At 41.0% G+C, this 23,978-nt stretch overlaps 1 protein-coding gene across 3 annotated transcripts in view; it reads left to right on the top strand.

Annotated features, from left to right (window-relative positions):
• Nucleotides 1-23,978, top strand: part of LOC106928655 (uncharacterized) — a 68,701-nt gene that overhangs the window by 38,650 nt on the left and 6,073 nt on the right. For all 3 annotated transcript variants that reach the window (XR_015762624.1, XR_015762623.1, XR_015762625.1), the window contains exons 39-41: nt 9-149; nt 235-445; nt 757-23,100. The gene's annotated coding sequence lies outside the window, so the exon portion shown is untranslated. The remainder of the gene's footprint in view (nt 1-8; nt 150-234; nt 446-756; nt 23,101-23,978) is intronic.

Genomic DNA, 23,978 nt, shown 5'->3' with positions numbered 1-23,978 from the left:
TTCTGCAGAGGATAGCCTGATAAAAAGACTAACGAAGATCAATCGGATGGACATAGTCCATCTTATTGAAACCCAGATGAACAAGTCAGTTCAAGAGCAAACATCAAGGACATATGCAGAGATAGAAAAGACTCTTGACCACAGTGAAGGTAACAGAACCTTTAAGTCATTTCAATCACCTAGCTCTGTTATGTGTGTTAACATGTACTCTAATCCAGGGTCTATTTTTTCCAGTCTCAGTAGCTCTATCTTCAGTGCAAGAGGATACAGACAGCCCAAGAATTGTGAGGAGGGTAGAGTCAGACCGCAGACCACCACCAGCTGTGTCTGAAGAAGACCTCTCAGTTGCCTCCTTATTGGATATTCCTTCATGGGCAGAACCTGCAGGACAAACTCACTCAGAAAGCATGCATGGAGACTTATTGGAGGAGCCCGAAATCCCACAGTAAATCAATAATTAGAATTATTATTGACTCAGCAAATTTGGTTGGAATTTAAATGTGAACTGTTTCTACAGACCTCGAGCATATAATTTAAGAAATCCCATCTTAAAACTTTAGAACGCTTAAGTTTGCAAGACAAATTAAATGTAAAGTTTTCCAACTTAAAATAATATTGTATTGTTATGATAAGCCTATTGTGGTCCATCCCCTCAAAATCTGAATTTTTCATTACATTCCTAGTAATTATCTTTTCATGATGTTTTAATCTTGTAATCAAAACCATGTTGTTTGGCCTATTCTTTTCTCCCAACAGTGAACTGAATCCTAATCTGTGGACCTCAGAAGATGTGATTACACAAGAATCCACTAGTCACTCAGATGAGCAAGTAAGTACACAAGTCAGTACAAAAGAAGCAACACTGAAGAGCCAAGCATCTCAGGTGAAACGTCAGCAAGTTTCAAGTTGTAATGAAGGGGATTGCCTCAGATCTGGCCGAACCGGCCTCTCATTCAAAGGTGACTGTTGTCAAACCTCACTGTTGATGCAGTGTGTTTGTAAGGATATGGAAAGCAAGTCACCAGAAGTTATGAAGGGACCATTATCCATTTCTATCAGAGACTTCAGTTTGAGCCTATCTGAATCAGACAAAGCCGAAAGTGACTTTACTGAGCTTTCTGATGAGTTCAACTGCACTCCCCTGCTTGGTAATACAGAAGTGACTAGAACTAGCCTAAGAAGACTCTATGAACCAGTATCACAAACCATGGTAACACAGTCAACTCTGGCTCAAGATGACACAGATGTAGCACAAAAAAGTAGGGCATCTCAGAAGGAACCTGATGATGTACTATGTAGTAATTACAAGATTCCACATGTTTCAAGTTGGGACTTGGAAGTTAAAGCTGTCAAGTCATGCAGGAACAAAAATCCAAAAGACCAAGTACAAATGGATGATATACCCTTCATTGATGAAGATGACATTAAGTCAAGTGAATCTGTTTTCAGTTCAGCGAGGAACAGCATGGTGAAATCTGACAAAAAATTGAAAATTCAAACTATTATGCCATATAATCATCCAAAGAGCACTTGCACTCATTTGACATGTGACTCAACTGATAGACGTACTAATTTATGTCCTTTTCCAGAATATAAAGATACTGACATTAAATCTAAAACATCCCACACTCCTGAGCTGAATATTACTCCCTCAGGTTTTTTCTCACACATTAAACCTGAAAATGATAGGATAACAGAGACTTCACAATCTGTTGTTTTAGATTTCTGCCCTTTCACTCCTAATTATTTGGTGTCTGGGGAACAGCATGACTCATTTTCACCAATTAGTGAAGCAGACCCTTTCAAAGCTGACATGTGGATGACAAACACAAGTGTGTCCAGGCCGTCATCTCCTGAATCTGTCATGTCGGTTAGCGATTACAGAGCAATGTCACCTGATTCTCCACTAGGTACCAAATGGTTTTTACCTGTAGACTTTTCCAACACATGGGAAGGCTGTCGAGAACTTTCGACAATGTCTGACAGATGTAGCTCAACAGATATTACTCAGATTTACAATGAGAACACATTGCACAGACAGACATCTGAAGATAAACAAAGGATCTGTCCAGAAGAGTTCACAGTGCCTGTGATTTCAACTTCCTATTTTTCAGAGTCTTTTGAGTCACGGAATTGCAGTAGGCCACTGTCCTCAAACTCTCAAGCAGCTAAGCTTTCTGAAGCTGTTTCACATAAGAGGGTAGAAAGAAAAACTCTGTCACCTGTGTCTTCAGAAATTGAAAGTGATGATACTTTAATAGAGTTTACATTACTTGATAGAAAAGTATTTTCACCAGAATTATTAACCTCTAATCAAGGAACAGAGAGAGATTGTAGACCATTTTCGCCAGATTCTCAGTCCTCTCAGTGCAGCTTCTCATTTCTTGATCTCATGTTCTCAGAACCAACTCGCTCCCAACTGAGGAGCCAATACTGTGATTACTTCTTACATTATTCAGGAGAGAACCAAACATCCCCACCAATGATAAAGGGTTTCCATGCTATTATGCCCAGTGAGGAGGTGTATCCAGATATATTCTTGACAAAACAATTAGAGAATTCAGATAGAAAATCTCCAACAAACTGGACCATGTCAAATGATAATCTTCCGTCATATTTTCCATGTGTACAATACAGTGTTCAGAGATGTGTAAACTTAAAATCCTATAGAAGTGCTCCTATTCCATATCCTAATGATTGGACTGGAGATCAGATAGAAGAAGAGGAAAAACAAAGAGCACCTGACAACATAAGTAAAGAAGCGTTTTATGAAAGTGAAAAGTTAAAACCCTCATATTTAAGAAGTGAAAAAATAAAACTCAAAACAACAAAGGATAGAAAAGAGTCTAACCTGTGTTCCTGGAATTCTGTTCTTGACCCACAGTCCTCTAAAACGGTATCAGTACTAGGTCAACAAGAAAATGATATGGCAAATATATGGCAAACAGAAGGTATGGATCCATATCTGGAGGGAGACTCTGCAGAAAAGGGAGCTAAAAAGAAAGACACAAAAGTAGATAAAACAAACAATTCTGTTGAAAAAGCAACAATACAAAAACAAATAAAAGTCTTTGAGCTGGTAACAAAACCAAGATATATATTATATTTTCAGAATACACCCGAAACACTATCTAACAAAAGATTATCATTATTTGAGGAAAATGAGACTGAAGAAAGTGTTAACAATTTTAATCATACAAAGATGAATGAAGACATTGAAAGCAAACTGCATTCAACCCTCTCTTGTTCTCCAGATTTAGATTCCAAATACTCAGGTAAATTGGTAACTTTCCCTCAACAAAATACAAAGGCCACGCTTTTGACAAATGGACAAGCCGAACTTTCAGGTGTAACAGTAGCTTCTTCTCCACTGCTCTCTACAGTGAGACCTCTGACATATGCAGAGGTTGTTCGAGGTATTTCCTTTCAGTCAGAATCAGAACCTTTGTCGGATCTTGGGGAGTTGGATTCAGAAGATGTTTCATCTACTTTCCAAGCAGAGGAGCTGTCCAGCCCTCTAATTGAGGACGATTTGCTATCTGAGTTAAGCAGACATTCTCCTGAATCAATGGAATCTTGCAGTGACTTTAGGCTGGTGTCTTCAGATTCACCAATTCCTGATTTCAGATGTTCTCATGTTGAATGCACTGCAGAGTTAACAGGACGCAGGTCATTTACACCAGAATCTACATTGTCAGATTGGGAAGGCACTGATTTGTGTCTGGAAAGTCTTTTTGAGGACAATAGACAAGAGTCCCCTCACTCAGTTGTGTCAGACTTTGAACTGGATAAGTTATTCAGCAGAACTTTGTCCCCAGACTCTTTGTCTTGTGATGTGGATTTTTCACAGCTAAATGACTGGTTGGACAATTTTAGAGCATCCTCAACAGAATCTGCAGCAGCTGGTGAAGCTCAGATGTGGTCTCCTGTTCTTACATTCCTTCAGTCACATGGTCAGCATTGTAACTATTACCTAGAGTACACAGGAAATAGGCCAGTGTCACCTCTGTCTATATTGTCCGACGTGGAAGACTCTGACTTTTGTCCCTATGACATGTTTGTTGACAACCGAACAGATTCACCAGATTCACTTCCTACACAGTCTAAACAATCAGATGTAGTTGCTTCTCCACTGCTCTCTACAGTGAGACCTCTGACATATGCAGAGGTTGTTCGAGGTATTTCCTTTCAATCACAATCAGAATCTTTGTCAGATCTCGGGGAGTTGGATTCAGAAGATGTTTCTACTTTCCAAGCAGAGGAGCTATCCAGCCCTCTAATTGAGGACGATTTGCTATCTGAGTTAAGCAGACATTCTCCTGAATCAATGGGATCTTGCAGTGACTTTAGGCTGGTGTCTTCAGATTCACCAATTCCTGATTTCAGATGTTCTCATGTTGAATACAGTGCAGAGTTTACAGGATGCAGGTCATTTACACCAGAATCTACATTGTCAGATTGGGAAGGCACTGATTTGTATCTGGAAAGTCTTTTTGAAGACAACAGACATGAGTCCCCTCACTCAGTTGTGTCAGACTTTGAACTGGATAAGTTATTCAGCAGAACTTTGTCCCCAGACTCTTTGTCTTGTGATTTGGATTTTTCACAGCTAAATAACTGGTTGGACGATATGGGAGCATCCTCACCAGAATCTGCAGCAGCTGGTGAAGCTCAGATGTGGTTTCCTGTTCTTACATTCCTTCAGTCACATGGTCAGCATTGTAACTATTACCTAGAGTACCCAGGAAATAGGCCAGTGTCACCTCTGTCTATATTGTCCGACGTGGAAGACTCTGACTTTTGTCCCTATGACATGTTTGTTGACAACCGAACAGATTCACCAGATTTACTTCCTACACAGTCTAAACAATCAGATGTAGTTGCTTCTCCACTGCTCTCTACAGTGATACCTCTGACATATGCAGAGGTTGTTCGAGGTATTTCCTTTCAATCACAATCAGAATCTTTGTCAGATCTCGGGGAGTTGGATTCAGAAGATGTTTCTACTTTCCAAGCAGAGGAGCTATCCAGCCCTCTAATTGAGGACGATTTGCTATCTGAGTTAAGCAGACATTCTCCTGAATCAATGGGATCTTGCAGTGACTTTAGGCTGGTGTCTTCAGATTCACCAATTCCTGATTTCAGATGTTCTCATGTTGAATACAGTGCAGAGTTTACAGGATGCAGGTCATTTACACCAGAATCTACATTGTCAGATTGGGAAGGCACTGATTTGTATCTGGAAAGTCTTTTTGAAGACAACAGACATGAGTCCCCTCACTCAGTTGTGTCAGACTTTGAACTGGATAAGTTATTCAGCAGAACTTTGTCCCCAGACTCTTTGTCTTGTGATTTGGATTTTTCACAGCTAAATAACTGGTTGGACGATATGGGAGCATCCTCACCAGAATCTGCAGCAGCTGGTGAAGCTCAGATGTGGTCTCCTGTTCTTACATTCCTTCAGTCACATGGTCAGCATTGTAACTATTACCTAGAGTACACAGGAAATAGGCCAGTGTCACCTCTGTCTATATTGTCCGACGTGGAAGACTCTGACTTTTGTCCCTATGACATGTTTGTTGACAACCGAACAGATTCACCAGATTCACTTCCTACACAGTCTAAACAATCAGATGTAGTTGCTTCTCCACTGCTCTCTACAGTGAGACCTCTGACATATGCAGAGGTTGTTCGAGGTATTTCCTTTCAATCACAATCAGAATCTTTGTCAGATCTCGGGGAGTTGGATTCAGAAGATGTTTCTACTTTCCAAGCAGAGGAGCTATCCAGCCCTCTAATTGAGGACGATTTGCTATCTGAGTTAAGCAGACATTCTCCTGAATCAATGGGATCTTGCAGTGACTTTAGGCTGGTGTCTTCAGATTCACCAATTCCTGATTTCAGATGTTCTCATGTTGAATACAGTGCAGAGTTTACAGGATGCAGGTCATTTACACCAGAATCTACATTGTCAGATTGGGAAGGCACTGATTTGTATCTGGAAAGTCTTTTTGAAGACAACAGACATGAGTCCCCTCACTCAGTTGTGTCAGACTTTGAACTGGATAAGTTATTCAGCAGAACTTTGTCCCCAGACTCTTTGTCTTGTGATTTGGATTTTTCACAGCTAAATAACTGGTTGGACGATATGGGAGCATCCTCACCAGAATCTGCAGCAGCTGGTGAAGCTCAGATGTGGTTTCCTGTTCTTACATTCCTTCAGTCACATGGTCAGCATTGTAACTATTACCTAGAGTACCCAGGAAATAGGCCAGTGTCACCTCTGTCTATATTGTCCGACGTGGAAGACTCTGACTTTTGTCCCTATGACATGTTTGTTGACAACCGAACAGATTCACCATATTCACTTCCTACACAGTCTAAACAATCAGATGTAGTTGCTTCTCCACTGCTCTCTACAGTGAGACCTCTGACATATGCAGAGGTTGTTCGAGGTATTTCCTTTCAATCACAATCAGAATCTTTGTCAGATCTCAGGGAGTTGGATTCAGAAGATGTTTCTACTTTCCAAGCAGAGGAGCTATCCAGCCCTCTAATTGAGGACGATTTGCTATCTGAGTTAAGCAGACATTCTCCTGAATCAATGGGATCTTGCAGTGACTTTAGGCTGGTGTCTTCAGATTCGCCAATTCCTGATTTCAGATGTTCTCATGTTGAATGCACTGCAGAGTTTACAGGACGCAGGTCATTTACACCAGAATCTACATTGTCAGATTGGGAAGGCACTGATTTGTATCTAGAAAGTATTTTTGAGGACAATAGACAAGAGTCCCCTCACTCAGTTGTGTCAGACTTTGAAATGGATAAGTTATTCAGCAGAACTTTGTCCCCAGACTCTTTGTCTTGTGATGTGGATTTTTCACAGCTAAATGACTGGTTGGACAATTTTAGAGCATCCTCAACAGAATCTGTAGCAGCTGGTGAAGCTCAGATGTGGTCTCCTGTTCTTACATTCCTTCAGTCACATGGTCAGCATTGTAACTATTACCTAGAGTACCCAGGAAATAGGCCAGTGTCACCTCTGTCTATATTGTCCGACGTGGAAGACTCTGACTTTTGTCCCTATGACATGTTTGTTGACAACCGAACAGATTCACCAGATTCACTTCCTACACAGTCTAAACAATCAGATGTAGTTGCTTCTCCACTGCTCTCTACAGTGAGACCTCTGACATATGCAGAGGTTGTTCGAGGTATTTCCTTTCAATCACAATCAGAATCTTTGTCAGATCTCGGGGAGTTGGATTCAGAAGATGTTTCTACTTTCCAAGCAGAGGAGCTATCCAGCCCTCTAATTGAGGACGATTTGCTATCTGAGTTAAGCAGACATTCTCCTGAATCAATGGGATCTTGCAGTGACTTTAGGCTGGTGTCTTCAGATTCACCAATTCCTGATTTCAGATGTTCTCATGTTGAATACAGTGCAGAGTTTACAGGATGCAGGTCATTTACACCAGAATCTACATTGTCAGATTGGGAAGGCACTGATTTGTATCTGGAAAGTCTTTTTGAAGACAACAGACATGAGTCCCCTCACTCAGTTGTGTCAGACTTTGAACTGGATAAGTTATTCAGCAGAACTTTGTCCCCAGACTCTTTGTCTTGTGATTTGGATTTTTCACAGCTAAATAACTGGTTGGACGATATGGGAGCATCCTCACCAGAATCTGCAGCAGCTGGTGAAGCTCAGATGTGGTTTCCTGTTCTTACATTCCTTCAGTCACATGGTCAGCATTGTAACTATTACCTAGAGTACCCAGGAAATAGGCCAGTGTCACCTCTGTCTATATTGTCCGACGTGGAAGACTCCGACTTTTGTCCCTATGACATGTTTGTTGACAACCGAACAGATTCACCATATTCACTTCCTACACAGTCTAAACAATCAGATGTAGTTGCTTCTCCACTGCTCTCTACAGTGAGACCTCTGACATATGCAGAGGTTGTTCGAGGTATTTCCTTTCAATCACAATCAGAATCTTTGTCAAATCTCGGGGAGTTGGATTCAGAAGATGTTTCTACTTTCCAAGCAGAGGAGCTATCCAGCCCTCTAATTGAGGACGATTTGCTATCTGAGTTAAGCAGACATTCTCCTGAATCAATGGGATCTTGCAGTGACTTTAGGCTGGTGTCTTCAGATTCGCCAATTCCTGATTTCAGATGTTCTCATGTTGAATGCACTGCAGAGTTTACAGGACGCAGGTCATTTACACCAGAATCTACATTGTCAGATTGGGAAGGCACTGATTTGTATCTAGAAAGTATTTTTGAGGACAATAGACAAGAGTCCCCTCACTCAGTTGTGTCAGACTTTGAAATGGATAAGTTATTCAGCAGAACTTTGTCCCCAGACTCTTTGTCTTGTGATTTGGATTTTTCACAGCTAAATGACTGGTTGGACGATTTTAGAGCATCCTCAACAGAATCTGTAGCAGCTGGTGAAGCTCAGATGTGGTCTCCTGTTCTTACATTCCTTCAGTCACATGGTCAGCATTGTAACTATTACCTAGAGTACCCAGGAAATAGGCCAGTGTCACCTCTGTCTATATTGTCCGACGTGGAAGACTCTGACTTTTGTCCCTATGACATGTTTGTTGACAACCGAACAGATTCACCAGATTCACTTCCTACACAGTCTAAACAATCAGATGTAGTTGCTTCTCCACTGCTCTCTACAGTGAGACCTCTGACATATGCAGAGGTTGTTCGAGGTATTTCCTTTCAATCACAATCAGAATCTTTGTCAAATCTCGGGGAGTTGGATTCAGAAGATGTTTCTACTTTCCAAGCAGAGGAGCTATCCAGCCCTCTAATTGAGGACGATTTGCTATCTGAGTTAAGCAGACATTCTCCTGAATCAATGGGATCTTGCAGTGACTTTAGGCTGGTGTCTTCAGTTTCACCAATTCCTGATTTCAGATGTTCTCATGTTGAATGCACTGCAGAGTTTACAGGACGCAGGTCATTTACACCAGAATCTACATTGTCAGATTGGGAAGGCACTGATTTGTGTCTGGAAAGTCTTTTTGAGGACAATAGACAAGAGTCCCCTCACTCAGTTGTGTCAGACTTTGAACTGGATAAGTTATTCAGCAGAACTTTGTCCCCAGACTCTTTGTCTTGTGATGTGGATTTTTCACAGCTAAATGACTGGTTGGACAATTTTAGAGCATCCTCAACAGAATCTGCAGCAGCTGGTGAAGCTCAGATGTGGTCTCCTGTTCTTACATTCCTTCAGTCACATGGTCAGCATTGTAACTATTACCTAGAGTACACAGGAAATAGGCCAGTGTCACCTCTGTCTATATTGTCCGACGTGGAAGACTCTGACTTTTGTCCCTATGACATGTTTGTTGACAACCGAACAGATTCACCAGATTCACTTCCTACACAGTCTAAACAATCAGATGTAGTTGCTTCTCCACTGCTCTCTACAGTGAGACCTCTGACATATGCAGAGGTTGTTCGAGGTATTTCCTTTCAATCACAATCAGAATCTTTGTCAGATCTCGGGGAGTTGGATTCAGAAGATGTTTCTACTTTCCAAGCAGAGGAGCTATCCAGCCCTCTAATTGAGGACGATTTGCTATCTGAGTTAAGCAGACATTCTCCTGAATCAATGGGATCTTGCAGTGACTTTAGGCTGGTGTCTTCAGATTCACCAATTCCTGATTTCAGATGTTCTCATGTTGAATACAGTGCAGAGTTTACAGGATGCAGGTCATTTACACCAGAATCTACATTGTCAGATTGGGAAGGCACTGATTTGTATCTGGAAAGTCTTTTTGAAGACAACAGACATGAGTCCCCTCACTCAGTTGTGTCAGACTTTGAACTGGATAAGTTATTCAGCAGAACTTTGTCCCCAGACTCTTTGTCTTGTGATTTGGATTTTTCACAGCTAAATAACTGGTTGGACGATATGGGAGCATCCTCACCAGAATCTGCAGCAGCTGGTGAAGCTCAGATGTGGTTTCCTGTTCTTACATTCCTTCAGTCACATGGTCAGCATTGTAACTATTACTTAGAGTACCCAGGAAATAGGCCAGTGTCACCTCTGTCTATATTGTCCGACGTGGAAGACTCTGACTTTTGTCCCTATGACATGTTTGTTGACAACCGAACAGATTCACCATATTCACTTCCTACACAGTCTAAACAATCAGATGTAGTTGCTTCTCCACTGCTCTCTACAGTGAGACCTCTGACATATGCAGAGGTTGTTCGAGGTATTTCCTTTCAATCACAATCAGAATCTTTGTCAAATCTCGGGGAGTTGGATTCAGAAGATGTTTCTACTTTCCAAGCAGAGGAGCTATCCAGCCCTCTAATTGAGGACGATTTGCTATCTGAGTTAAGCAGACATTCTCCTGAATCAATGGGATCTTGCAGTGACTTTAGGCTGGTGTCTTCAGATTCGCCAATTCCTGATTTCAGATGTTCTCATGTTGAATGCACTGCAGAGTTTACAGGACGCAGGTCATTTACACCAGAATCTACATTGTCAGATTGGGAAGGCACTGATTTGTATCTAGAAAGTATTTTTGAGGACAATAGACAAGAGTCCCCTCACTCAGTTGTGTCAGACTTTGAAATGGATAAGTTATTCAGCAGAACTTTGTCCCCAGACTCTTTGTCTTGTGATGTGGATTTTTCACAGCTAAATGACTGGTTGGACAATTTTAGAGCATCCTCAACAGAATCTGTAGCAGCTGGTGAAGCTCAGATGTGGTCTCCTGTTCTTACATTCCTTCAGTCACATGGTCAGCATTGTAACTATTACCTAGAGTACCCAGGAAATAGGCCAGTGTCACCTCTGTCTATATTGTCCGACGTGGAAGACTCTGACTTTTGTCCCTATGACATGTTTGTTGACAACCGAACAGATTCACCAGATTCACTTCCTACACAGTCTAAACAATCAGATGTAGTTGCTTCTCCACTGCTCTCTACAGTGAGACCTCTGACATATGCAGAGGTTGTTCGAGGTATTTCCTTTCAATCACAATCAGAATCTTTGTCAAATCTCGGGGAGTTGGATTCAGAAGATGTTTCTACTTTCCAAGCAGAGGAGCTGTCCAGCCCTCTAATTGAGGACGATTTGCTATCTGAGTTAAGCAGACATTCTCCTGAATCAATGGGATCTTGCAGTGACTTTAGGCTGGTGTCTTCAGATTCGCCAATTCCTGATTTCAGATGTTCTCATGTTGAATACAGTGCAGAGTTTACAGGATGCAGGTCATTTACACCAGAATCTACATTGTCAGATTGGGAAGGCACTGATTTGTGTCAGGAAAGTCTTTTTGAGGACAACAGACGAGAATCCCCTCAGTCAGTTGTGTCAGACTTTGAACTGGATAAGTTATTCAGCAGAACTTTGTCCCCAGACTCTTTGTCTTGTGATTTGGATTTTTCACAGCTAAATAACTGGTTGGACGATATGGGAGCATCCTCACCAGAATCTGCAGCAGCTGGTGAAGCTCAGATGTGGTCTCCTGTTCTTACATTCCTTCAGTCACATGGTCAGCATTGTAACTATTACCTAGAGTACCCAGGAAATAGGCCAGTGTCACCTCTGTCTATATTGTCCGACGTGGAAGACTCTGACTTTTGTCCCTATGACATGTTTGTTGACAACCGAACAGATTCACCATATTCACTTCCTACACAGTCTAAACAATCAGATGTAGTTGCTTCTCCACTGCTCTCTACAGTGAGACCTCTGACATATGCAGAGGTTGTTCGAGGTATTTCCTTTCAATCACAATCAGAATCTTTGTCAAATCTCGGGGAGTTGGATTCAGAAGATGTTTCTACTTTCCAAGCAGAGGAGCTATCCAGCCCTCTAATTGAGGACGATTTGCTATCTGAGTTAAGCAGACATTCTCCTGAATCAATGGGATCTTGCAGTGACTTTAGGCTGGTGTCTTCAGATTCACCAATTCCTGATTTCAGATGTTCTCATGTTGAATGCACTGCAGAGTTTACAGGACGCAGGTCATTTACACCAGAATCTACATTGTCAGATTGGGAAAGCACTGATTTGTATCTAGAAAGTATTTTTGAGGACAATAGACAAGAGTCCCCTCACTCAGTTGTGTCAGACTTTGAAATGGATAAGTTATTCAGCAGAACTTTGTCCCCAGACTCTTTGTCTTGTGATGTGGATTTTTCACAGCTAAATGACTGGTTGGACAATTTTAGAGCATCCTCAACAGAATCTGTAGCAGCTGGTGAAGCTCAGATGTGGTCTCCTGTTCTTACATTCCTTCAGTCACATGGTCAGCATTGTAACTATTACCTAGAGTACACAGGAAATAGGCCAGTGTCACCTCTTTCTATATTGTCCGACGTGGAAGACTCTGACTTTTGTCCCTATGACATGTTTGTTGACAACCGAACAGATTCACCAGATTCACTTCCTACACAGTCTAAACAATCAGATGTAGTTGCTTCTCCACTGCTCTCTACAGTGAGACCTCTGACATATGCAGAGGTTGTTCGAGGTATTTCCTTTCAGTCAGAATCAGAACCTTTGTCGGATCTTGGGGAGTTTGATTCAGATGTTTCATCTACTTTCCAAGCAGAGGAGCTGTCCAGCCCTCTAATTGAGGACGATTTGCTATCTGAGTTAAGCAGACATTCTCCTGAATCAATGGGATCTTGCAGTGACTTTAGGCTGGTGTCTTCAGATTCGCCAATTCCTGATTTCAGATGTTCTCATGTTGAATACAGTGCAGAGTTTACAGGATGCAGGTCATTTACACCAGAATCTACATTGTCAGATTGGGAAGGCACTGATTTGTGTCTGGAAAGTCTTTTTGAGGACAACAGACGAGAATCCCCTCAGTCAGTTGTGTCAGACTTTGAACTGGATAAGTTATTCAGCAGAACTTTGTCCCCAGACTCTTTGTCTTGTGATTTGGATTTTTCACAGCTAAATGACTGGTTGGACGATTTTAGAGCATCCTCACCAGAATCTGTAGCAGCTGGTGAAACTCAGACTTGGTCTCCTGTTCTTACATTCCTTCAGTCACATGGTCAGCATTGTAACTATTACCTAGAGTACCCAGGAAATAGGGCTGTGTCACCTCTGCCTATATTGTCCGACGTGGAAGACTCTGACTTTTGTCCCTATGACATGTTTGTTGACAACCGAACAGATTCACCAGATTCACTTCCTACACAGTCTAAGCAATCAGATGTAGTTGCTTCTCCACTGCTCTCTACAGTGAGACCTCTGACATATGCAGAGGTTGTTCGAGGTATTTCCTTTCAGTCAGAATCAGAACCTTTGTCGGATCTTGGGGAGTTGGATTCAGAAGATGTTTCATCTACTTTCCAAGCAGAGGAGCTGTCCAGCCCTCTAATTGAGGACGATTTGCTATCTGAGTTAAGCAGACATTCTCCTGAATCAATGGGATCTTGCAGTGACTTTAGGCTGGTGTCTTCAGATTCGCCAATTCCTGATTTCAGATGTTCTCATGTTGAATGCAGTGGAGATTTAAGAGGACGCAGGTCATTTACACCAGAATCTACATTGTCAGATTGGGAAGGCACTGATTTGTGTCTGGAAAGTCTTTTTGAGGACAACAGACGAGAATCCCCTCAGTCAGTTGTGTCAGACTTTGAACTGGATAAGTTATTCAGCAGAACTAAATCCCCAGACTCTTTGTCTTGTGATTTGGATTTTTCACAGCTAAGTGACTGGTTGGACAATTTTAAAGCATCCTCACCAGAATCTGTAGCAGCTGGTGAAACTCAGACTTGGTCTCCTGTTCTTACATTCCTTCAGTCACATGGTCAGCATTGTAACTATTACCTAGAGTACACAGGAAATAGGCCAGTGTCACCTCTGTCTATATTGTCCGACGTGGAAGACTCTGACTTTTGTCCCTATGATATGTTTGTTGACAACCGAACAGATTCACCAGATTCACTTCCTACACAGTCTAAACAATCAGATGTAGTTGCTTCTCCACTGCTCTCTACAGTGAGACCTCTGACATATGCAGAGGTTGTTCGAGGTATTTCCTTTCAGTCAGAATCAGAACCTTTGTCGGATCTTGGGGAGTTGGATTCAGATGTTTCATCTACTTTCCAAGCAGAGGAGCTGTCCAGCCCTCTAATTGAGGACGATTTGCTATCTGAGTTAAGCAGACATTCTCCTGAATCAATGGGATCTTGCAGTGACTTTAGGCTGGTGTCTTCAGATTCGCCAATTCCTGATTTCAGATGTTCTCATGTTGAATACAGTGCAGAGTTTACAGGATGCAGGTCATTTACACCAGAATCTACATTGTCAGATTGGGAAGGCACTGATTTGTGTCTGGAAAGTCTTTTTGAGGACAACAGACGAGAATCCCCTCAGTCAGTTGTGTCAGACTTTGAACTGGATAAGTTATTCAGCAGAACTTTGTCCCCAGACTCTTTGTCTTGTGATTTGGATTTTTCACAGCTAAATGACTGGTTGGACGATTTTAGAGCATCCTCACCAGAATCTGTAGCAGCTGGTGAAACTCAGACTTGGTCTCCTGTTCTTACATTCCTTCAGTCACATGGTCAGCATTGTAACTATTACCTAGAGTACCCAGGAAATAGGGCTGTGTCACCTCTGCCTATATTGTCCGACGTGGAAGACTCTGACTTTTGTCCCTATGACATGTTTGTTGACAACCGAACAGATTCACCAGATTCACTTCCTACACAGTCTAAGCAATCAGATGTAGTTGCTTCTCCAATGCTCTCTACAGTGAGACCTCTGACATATGCAGAGGTTGTTCGAGGTATTTCCTTTCAGTCAGAATCAGAACCTTTGTCGGATCTTGGGGAGTTGGATTCAGAAGATGTTTCATCTACTTTCCAAGCAGAGGAGCTGTCCAGCCCTCTAATTGAGGACGATTTGCTATCTGAGTTAAGCAGACATTCTCCTGAATCAATGGGATCTTGCAGTGACTTTAGGCTGGTGTCTTCAGATTCGCCAATTCCTGATTTCAGATGTTCTCATGTTGAATGCAGTGGAGATTTAAGAGGACGCAGGTCATTTACACCAGAATCTACATTGTCAGATTGGGAAGGCACTGATTTGTATCTAGAAAGTATTTTTGAGGATAATAGACAAGAGTCCCCTCACTCAGTTGTGTCAGACTTTGAACTGGATAAGTTATTCAGCAGAACTTTGTCCCCAGACTCTTTGTCTTGTGATTTGGATTTTTCACAGCTAAATGACTGGTTGGACGATTTTAGAGCATCCTCAACAGAATCTGCAGCAGCTGGTGAAGCTCAGATGTGGTCTCCTGTTCTTACATTCCTTCAGTCACATGGTCAGCATTGTAACTATTACCTAGAGTACCCAGGATTTAGGGCTGTGTCACCTCTGTCTATATTGTCCGACGTGGAAGACTCTGACTTTTGTCCCTATGACATGTTTGTTGACAACCGATCAGATTCACCAGATTCACTTCCTACACAGTCTAAACAATCAGATGTAGTTGCTTCTCCACTGCTCTCTACAGTGAGACCTCTGACATATGCAGAGGTTGTTCGAGGTATTTCCTTTCAATCACAATCAGAATCTTTGTCAGATCTCGGAGAGTTGGATTCAGAAGATGTTTCTACTTTCCAAGCAGAGGAGCTGTCCAGCCCTCTAATTGAGGACAATTTGCTATCTGATTTATGCAGACATTCTCCTGAATCAATGGAATCTTGCAGTGACTTTAGGCTGGTGTCTTCAGATTCACCAATTCCTGATTTCAGATGTTCTCATGTTGAATGCACTGCAGAGTTAACAGGACGCAGGTCATTTACACCAGAATCTACATTGTCAGATTGGGAAGGCACTGATTTGTGTCTGGAAAGTCTTTTTGAGGACAATAGACAAGAGTCCCCTCACTCAGTTGTGTCAGACTTTGAACTGGATAAGTTATTCAGCAGAACTTTGTCCCCAGACTCTTTGTCTTGTGATGTGGATTTTTCACAGCTAAATGACTGGTTGGACAATTTTAGAGCATCCTCACCAGAATCTGTAGCAGCTGGTGAAACTCAGACTTGGTCTCCTGTTCTTACATTCCTTCAGTCACATGGTCAGCATTGTAACTATTACCTAGAGTACCCAGGAAATAGGGCTGTGTCACCTCTGCCTATATTGTCCGACGTGGAAGACTCTGACTTTTGTCCCTATGACATGTTTGTTGACAACCGAACAGATTCACCAGATTCACTTCCTACACAGTCTAAGCAATCAGATGTAGTTGCTTCTCCACTGCTCTCTACAGTGAGACCTCTGACATATGCAGAGGTTGTTCGAGGTATTTCCTTTCAGTCAGAATCAGAACCTTTGTCGGATCTTGGGGAGTTGGATTCAGAAGATGTTTCATCTACTTTCCAAGCAGAGGAGCTGTCCAGCCCTCTAATTGAGGACGATTTGCTATCTGAGTTAAGCAGACATTCTCCTGAATCAATGGGATCTTGCAGTGACTTTAGGCTGGTGTCTTCAGATTCGCCAATTCCTGATTTCAGATGTTCTCATGTTGAATGCAGTGGAGATTTAAGAGGACGCAGGTCATTTACACCAGAATCTACATTGTCAGATTGGGAAGGCACTGATTTGTGTCTGGAAAGTCTTTTTGAGGACAACAGACGAGAATCCCCTCAGTCAGTTGTGTCAGACTTTGAACTGGATAAGTTATTCAGCAGAACTAAATCCCCAGACTCTTTGTCTTGTGATTTGGATTTTTCACAGCTAAGTGACTGGTTGGACAATTTTAAAGCATCCTCACCAGAATCTGTAGCAGCTGGTGAAACTCAGACTTGGTCTCCTGTTCTTACATTCCTTCAGTCACATGGTCAGCATTGTAACTATTACCTAGAGTACACAGGAAATAGGCCAGTGTCACCTCTGTCTATATTGTCCGACGTGGAAGACTCTGACTTTTGTCCCTATGATATGTTTGTTGACAACCGAACAGATTCACCAGATTCACTTCCTACACAGTCTAAACAATCAGATGTAGTTGCTTCTCCACTGCTCTCTACAGTGAGACCTCTGACATATGCAGAGGTTGTTCGAGGTATTTCCTTTCAGTCAGAATCAGAACCTTTGTCGGATCTTGGGGAGTTGGATTCAGATGTTTCATCTACTTTCCAAGCAGAGGAGCTGTCCAGCCCTCTAATTGAGGACGATTTGCTATCTGAGTTAAGCAGACATTCTCCTGAATCAATGGGATCTTGCAGTGACTTTAGGCTGGTGTCTTCAGATTCGCCAATTCCTGATTTCAGATGTTCTCATGTTGAATACAGTGCAGAGTTTACAGGATGCAGGTCATTTACACCAGAATCTACATTGTCAGATTGGGAAGGCACTGATTTGTGTCTGGAAAGTCTTTTTGAGGACAACAGACGAGAATCCCCTCAGTCAGTTGTGTCAGACTTTGAACTGGATAAGTTATTCAGCAGAACTTTGTCCCCAGACTCTTTGTCTTGTGATTTGGATTTTTCACAGCTAAATGACTGGTTGGACGATTTTAGAGCATCCTCAACAGAATCTGCAGCAGCTGGTGAAGCTCAGATGTGGTCTCCTGTTCTTACATTCCTTCAGTCACATGGTCAGCATTGTAACTATTACCTAGAGTACCCAGGATTTAGGGCTGTGTCACCTCTGTCTATATTGTCCGACGTGGAAGACTCTGACTTTTGTCCCTATGACATGTTTGTTGACAACCGATCAGATTCACCAGATTCACTTCCTACACAGTCTAAACAATCAGATGTAGTTGCTTCTCCACTGCTCTCTACAGTGAGACCTCTGACATATGCAGAGGTTGTTCGAGGTATTTCCTTTCAATCACAATCAGAATCTTTGTCAGATCTCGGAGAGTTGGATTCAGAAGATGTTTCTACTTTCCAAGCAGAGGAGCTGTCCAGCCCTCTAATTGAGGACAATTTGCTATCTGATTTATGCAGACATTCTCCTGAATCAATGGAATCTTGCAGTGACTTTAGGCTGGTGTCTTCAGATTCACCAATTCCTGATTTCAGATGTTCTCATGTTGAATGCACTGCAGAGTTAACAGGACGCAGGTCATTTACACCAGAATCTACATTGTCAGATTGGGAAGGCACTGATTTGTGTCTGGAAAGTCTTTTTGAGGACAATAGACAAGAGTCCCCTCACTCAGTTGTGTCAGACTTTGAACTGGATAAGTTATTCAGCAGAACTTTGTCCCCAGACTCTTTGTCTTGTGATTTGGATTTTTCACAGCTAAATGACTGGTTGGACGATTTTAGAGCATCCTCAACAGAATCTGCAGCAGCTGGTGAAGCTCAGATGTGGTCTCCTGTTCTTACATTCCTTCAGTCACATGGTCAGCATTGTAACTATTACCTAGAGTACCCAGGATTTAGGGCTGTGTCACCTCTGTCTATATTGTCCGACGTGGAAGACTCTGACTTTTGTCCCTATGACATGTTTGTTGACAACCGATCAGATTCACCAGATTCACTTCCTACACAGTCTAAACAATCAGATGTAGTTGCTTCTCCACTGCTCTCTACAGTGAGACCTCTGACATATGCAGAGGTTGTTCGAGGTATTTCCTTTCAATCACAATCAGAATCTTTGTCAGATCTCGGAGAGTTGGATTCAGAAGATGTTTCTACTTTCCAAGCAGAGGAGCTGTCCAGCCCTCTAATTGAGGACAATTTGCTATCTGATTTATGCAGACATTCTCCTGAATCAATGGAATCTTGCAGTGACTTTAGGCTGGTGTCTTCAGATTCACCAATTCCTGATTTCAGATGTTCTCATGTTGAATGCACTGCAGAGTTAACAGGACGCAGGTCATTTACACCAGAATCTACATTGTCAGATTGGGAAGGCACTGATTTGTGTCTGGAAAGTCTTTTTGAGGACAATAGACAAGAGTCCCCTCACTCAGTTGTGTCAGACTTTGAACTGGATAAGTTATTCAGCAGAACTTTGTCCCCAGACTCTTTGTCTTGTGATGTGGATTTTTCACAGCTAAATGACTGGTTGGACAATTTTAGAGCATCCTCAACAGAATCTGTAGCCGCTGGTGAAGCTCAGATGTGGTCTCCTGTTCTTACATTCCTTCAGTCACATGGTCAGCATTGTAACTATTACCTAGAGTACACAGGAAATTGGCCAGTGTCACCTCTGTCTATATTGTCCGACGTTGAAGACTCTGACTTTTGTCCCTATGACATGTTTGTTGACAACCGAACAGATTCACCAGATTCACTTCCTACACAGTCTAAACAATCAGATGTAGTTGCTTCTCCACTGCTCTCTACAGTGAGACCTCTGACATATGCAGAGGTTGTTCGAGGTATTTCCTTTCAATCACAATCAGAATCTTTGTCAAATCTCGGGGAGTTGGATTCAGAAGATGTTTCTACTTTCCAAGCAGAGGAGCTATCCAGCCCTCTAATTGAGGACGATTTGCTATCTGAGTTAAGCAGACATTCTCCTGAATCAATGGGATCTTGCAGTGACTTTAGGCTGGTGTCTTCAGATTCACCAATTCCTGATTTCAGATGTTCTCATGTTGAATGCACTGCAGAGTTTACAGGACGCAGGTCATTTACACCAGAATCTACATTGTCAGATTGGGAAGGCACTGATTTGTATCTAGAAAGTATTTTTGAGGACAATAGACAAGAGTCCCCTCACTCAGTTGTGTCAGACTTTGAACTGGATAAGTTATTCAGCAGAACTTTGTCCCCAGACTCTTTGTCTTGTGATTTGGATTTTTCACAGCTAAATGACTGGTTGGACGATTTTAGAGCATCCTCAACAGAATCTGCAGCAGCTGGTGAAGCTCAGATGTGGTCTCCTGTTCTTACATTCCTTCAGTCACATGGTCAGCATTGTAACTATTACCTAGAGTACCCAGGATTTAGGGCTGTGTCACCTCTGTCTATATTGTCCGACGTGGAAGACTCTGACTTTTGTCCCTATGACATGTTTGTTGACAACCGAACAGATTCACCAGATTCACTTCCTACACAGTCTAAACAATCAGATGTAGTTGCTTCTCCACTGCTCTCTACAGTGAGACCTCTGACATATGCAGAGGTTGTTCGAGGTATTTCCTTTCAGTCACAATCAGAATCTTTGTCAAATCTCAGGGAGTTGGATTCAGAAGATGTTTCTACTTTCCAAGCAGAGGAGCTATCCAGCCCTCTAATTGAGGACGATTTGCTATCTGAGTTAAGCAGACATTCTCCTGAATCAATGGGATTTTGCAGTGACTTTAGGCTGGTGTCTTCAGATTTGCCAATTCCTGATTTCAGATGTTCTCATGTTGAATACAGTGGAGAGTTAAGGGGAAGCAGGTCATTTACACCAGAATCTACATTGTCAGATTGGGAAGGCACTGATTTGTGTCTGGAAAGTCTTTTTGAGGACAACAGACGAGAGTCCCCTCAGTCAGTTGTGTCAGACTTTGATCTGGACAACACTTGTATAACCAGAACAATGTGTTCCTATTCGTGTTTCCCATCACTTACATATTCAGCCGTTTCTTTTACTTTTTCTTCACTGGATAATTCTACCAAATGTGAGACATTTACAGCAGATTTTCATGACTACCAAATTGAGAAGCCAGGATATCCCTTTCCTTACCAACATCCATTCGTCAACAAGGCCGCATCTGCCTCAACTTTTCTTCCCTATGATAAGTATTATTCTTTTCAACAATCCCATTTAAAAAGCAACATTCTACTTATTTCAAAGTTACATGATCCCTTCTATAAGGGACCATGCTCTCACTGTACCTTCGTGCCTCCCCAGTCTCTGTAATTTTTCCATTGTTTATCTAAATGAATATAATCCTTTTCATCTTCTGAAATGCCCCCTATAAATTATTGCATGTTTTTAAAAAGTTTTTCATGCCGTTTTGTTTTAGTGCCACTAATTTTAGTGTGCGCGGTTACCAATCTGTATGGAGAGGTATGTTGGTCTAAGCACATGTATCAATATAAATAGACAATCATTTGAGGAGTGTGCATTAAGTCCCACACAAGCCCACTCAATAGTATTTTCATGCTCTCATCTCTGACCACTTCTTTTTTTACCTGTTCTCAGCTAGCTGGCATGGTCATTTCTCTGCTTTTTTGCAACTCTTTCTTTCCTCGTTTTTTTAGATTTTCTGTGAAAATACTGAGTTCACTGGAATTAAGAGCAACCAATAACAACAAGCAAGTCAAAATACTGCAGCAAATGATAAAAATATAATAAAATAAACACTTGAATTTTGTAATATTTAGTAAAGTACTTCAAACTTTTTTTGTAAGGTACTGAACAATTTTTAGATTTTATTGTAGATTTTTGGAGGAAGACCAATCTTTTTCTTCAGATATTTTCATATTTTCAGACTTGATGATAAACATCTACTTGTATTTTCAGATGTGTTTTCCTCAAAGTTGACAGTAAAAGTATAAAATATTTGTCTTGGATATTATATATGTATTTCCTAATAAAAATACAAAGAGTTTGCAGGAGCTAAACTCCTTAAGACAAACATTTTTACATATCACATAGTTGCTTAAAAAACTTCAAAATATTTCCTAAAATTCACAATATTTGTATGCTTAACTAATTTTTCCCAGTGTGCCAACTTCAAGTGTTTCTTTTAGTTTGGCTGTTTGGTATTTTGATTTTTTGATTGTTGTTGGTTATTTTTCATTCCAGCAAATAGAGCATTTTCAAGGAATACTCTGATTAGATTAAAAAGACCACACTGGTAGTGTGATTTATAAACTTATACCTGAAGTTGTGAATACATTTTCTGGGTCGAGCGCAAGCAAACTAGAGTTTTCAGAGGTTAGTGTGTGCCACAACACGTTTGAATGACCTTGTGTGAAAATTAAATGGAGGCACCTCAAATTACTCTTTATATACATAGGTATATGCTCTCAGATCAGCCTCACTGTGTGCTTGGATCGGTCACTATATGCTCATGTTGGTGGCACAAAAATAACTCCATTTTGGCATGTTTAATCTTTTATCCTATAATTTTTTAAGTCTCCAAATAAAATCACCAAAAGTTACCATGTCTGTTTTTGAAAATGAATTAATTTTCAAAAACGGATCAATGTTTCTTATATGAAACATTCTTATAAGAAACAAATCAATGTTTCTTATAAGAAACAAATCCTTCCCCAAATTTGATGCATGCAGTCGGATATTTATGAGGACAATGTGCAACTGGCTCCACCAGAGCTCTCACAGCATTACACAAAAAAAGTTGTGTCATTTAAATGTATTCCCCAAAACACAACCTAAGATGCCAATTTCTCCTCCGATAGCCAATACATGATGAGCACCATGGCTGAATTACGAATATAATCTCATGTTACTGTTTGCGTTTGTCGCCGCCATTGTTTTCAATGATTTCTCGTGTGAACAAGCTTATTCAATTGTGAAGTAGTGGGAAATAGCAATACAGTGAGACAAAAGTCCTTTAAATTGGAAGTGAGACTAATATGAAGACTTATGTGAAAATAAGCATGTGAAATATTTACATATTAACTATTTTTTAATATGTGGCAATTAATTATTCAACACTAACCTCATAATAACATAAACCAGAAAAATTGTAGGAATTCTGTGATGGAGAGAGTCATGTGATCATTATCATTTCTTGCGAGTTATACTAATAGTCACGACTACTAATTGGTGGCAGCGACCACCAAGCCATGTAGTGGCCATCAGTAGCAACATGCTGCAGGTATTTCTCAGGTTGTAACAGTAATGATCAGCCTACTTTTCAATGTGAAGTCAGAACTCTTATGTTGACACAAGTTATTTCACTGACATCACTTGTTAGTGGTTGCTTTAGTTTGAAGTTGAATCACATGCCATCTGTAAAAGCAAGGGAGTGGTTTCCTCATGCTGGCTTTGATGTACATGGTCAAGCAAAACAAAGACTGAGTGAAAAACCGTCCTTGTGTGGAGAGTGCCTGAATCTAGAGTGCTTATTAGGACAACCTCTCCCTCAAGATTTCTCCTCAAAGGAAATCCATGTTCAAAGACAACAGAAAGATCCCTTGTTGTTGGTAAGAAAGCACAAGCACTTGTTTGTTCATGAGTGCAGTGTTGGTTTCAAAATTTTTAAATTAATGTGGCGCTATAAAAAGTCATACTGTTGATGCTTCTTTAGCATTTAACAAGTAAAGGCTTTATTGTCGCATGTTTGCTTTTCAAGCATTGAGACGATTCTTCAATGTAGCAAAACTAATCTAAATCCCTACGACCCCATAATAATTGAGATGAGCTTCAGTTTTTTTCATTCTATTCTTTCTTAACTGCAGTAACGGTTGTAAGTGGCAACAGGTGGAAGCATGTGTTGAGTGACACTCGCTCTTGACTGAAATGTGTATGTTTACATTATATTTAAACTATATATCCACACAGTATTGTCTAGGCATACCTCTCCACTGACACAAATGATAACTGCCTTACTCTTTCTATCTGATCTCAAAAAGGATCTTTCCTCAAGACACAAAAAATAAAAAATTGTGTATTAATTATTCTGGTTTCACATAATGCAATTTGGGTAAAATGTGTTTGTGTGTTAGTGAAGGGGTATAAAGCTCTGCTGAGAAGGAGCTGCTGTTCTGTCTTTCAGGGAAGTTTAAGAACCTCAACAGACAATCCTGATGCTATAAAAACCGTTTTATCATTGCACATGTTTTGCTTCTTGGAAACAACTATATTTAAAAGTTATATGAAAGTTATATAAACTCATCATCCCCTTCACTGCTAGTCATTCTAATTTTAATATAAATTTATTTGTGCCCTTCTGTAATGTGGAAAACTATGGTATTATGCAACCTTTTATAGAGTCTGCTTAAACTACTGTGTGACCATCTATCACACTAGAACAGATCTCTCCAATCTGACAGAAAAATGCTGTAAGAAAAGCCCTCCTGTT

This window comes from Poecilia mexicana, unplaced genomic scaffold, assembly GCF_051168715.1.
Source record: "Poecilia mexicana isolate PSO_F unplaced genomic scaffold, ASM5116871v1 scaffold_1, whole genome shotgun sequence".
NCBI lineage: Eukaryota > Metazoa > Chordata > Actinopteri > Cyprinodontiformes > Poeciliidae > Poecilia > Poecilia mexicana.
Note: the sequence above shows the minus strand (reverse complement) of the source record. Positions and strands in the feature narration are given on the sequence as shown.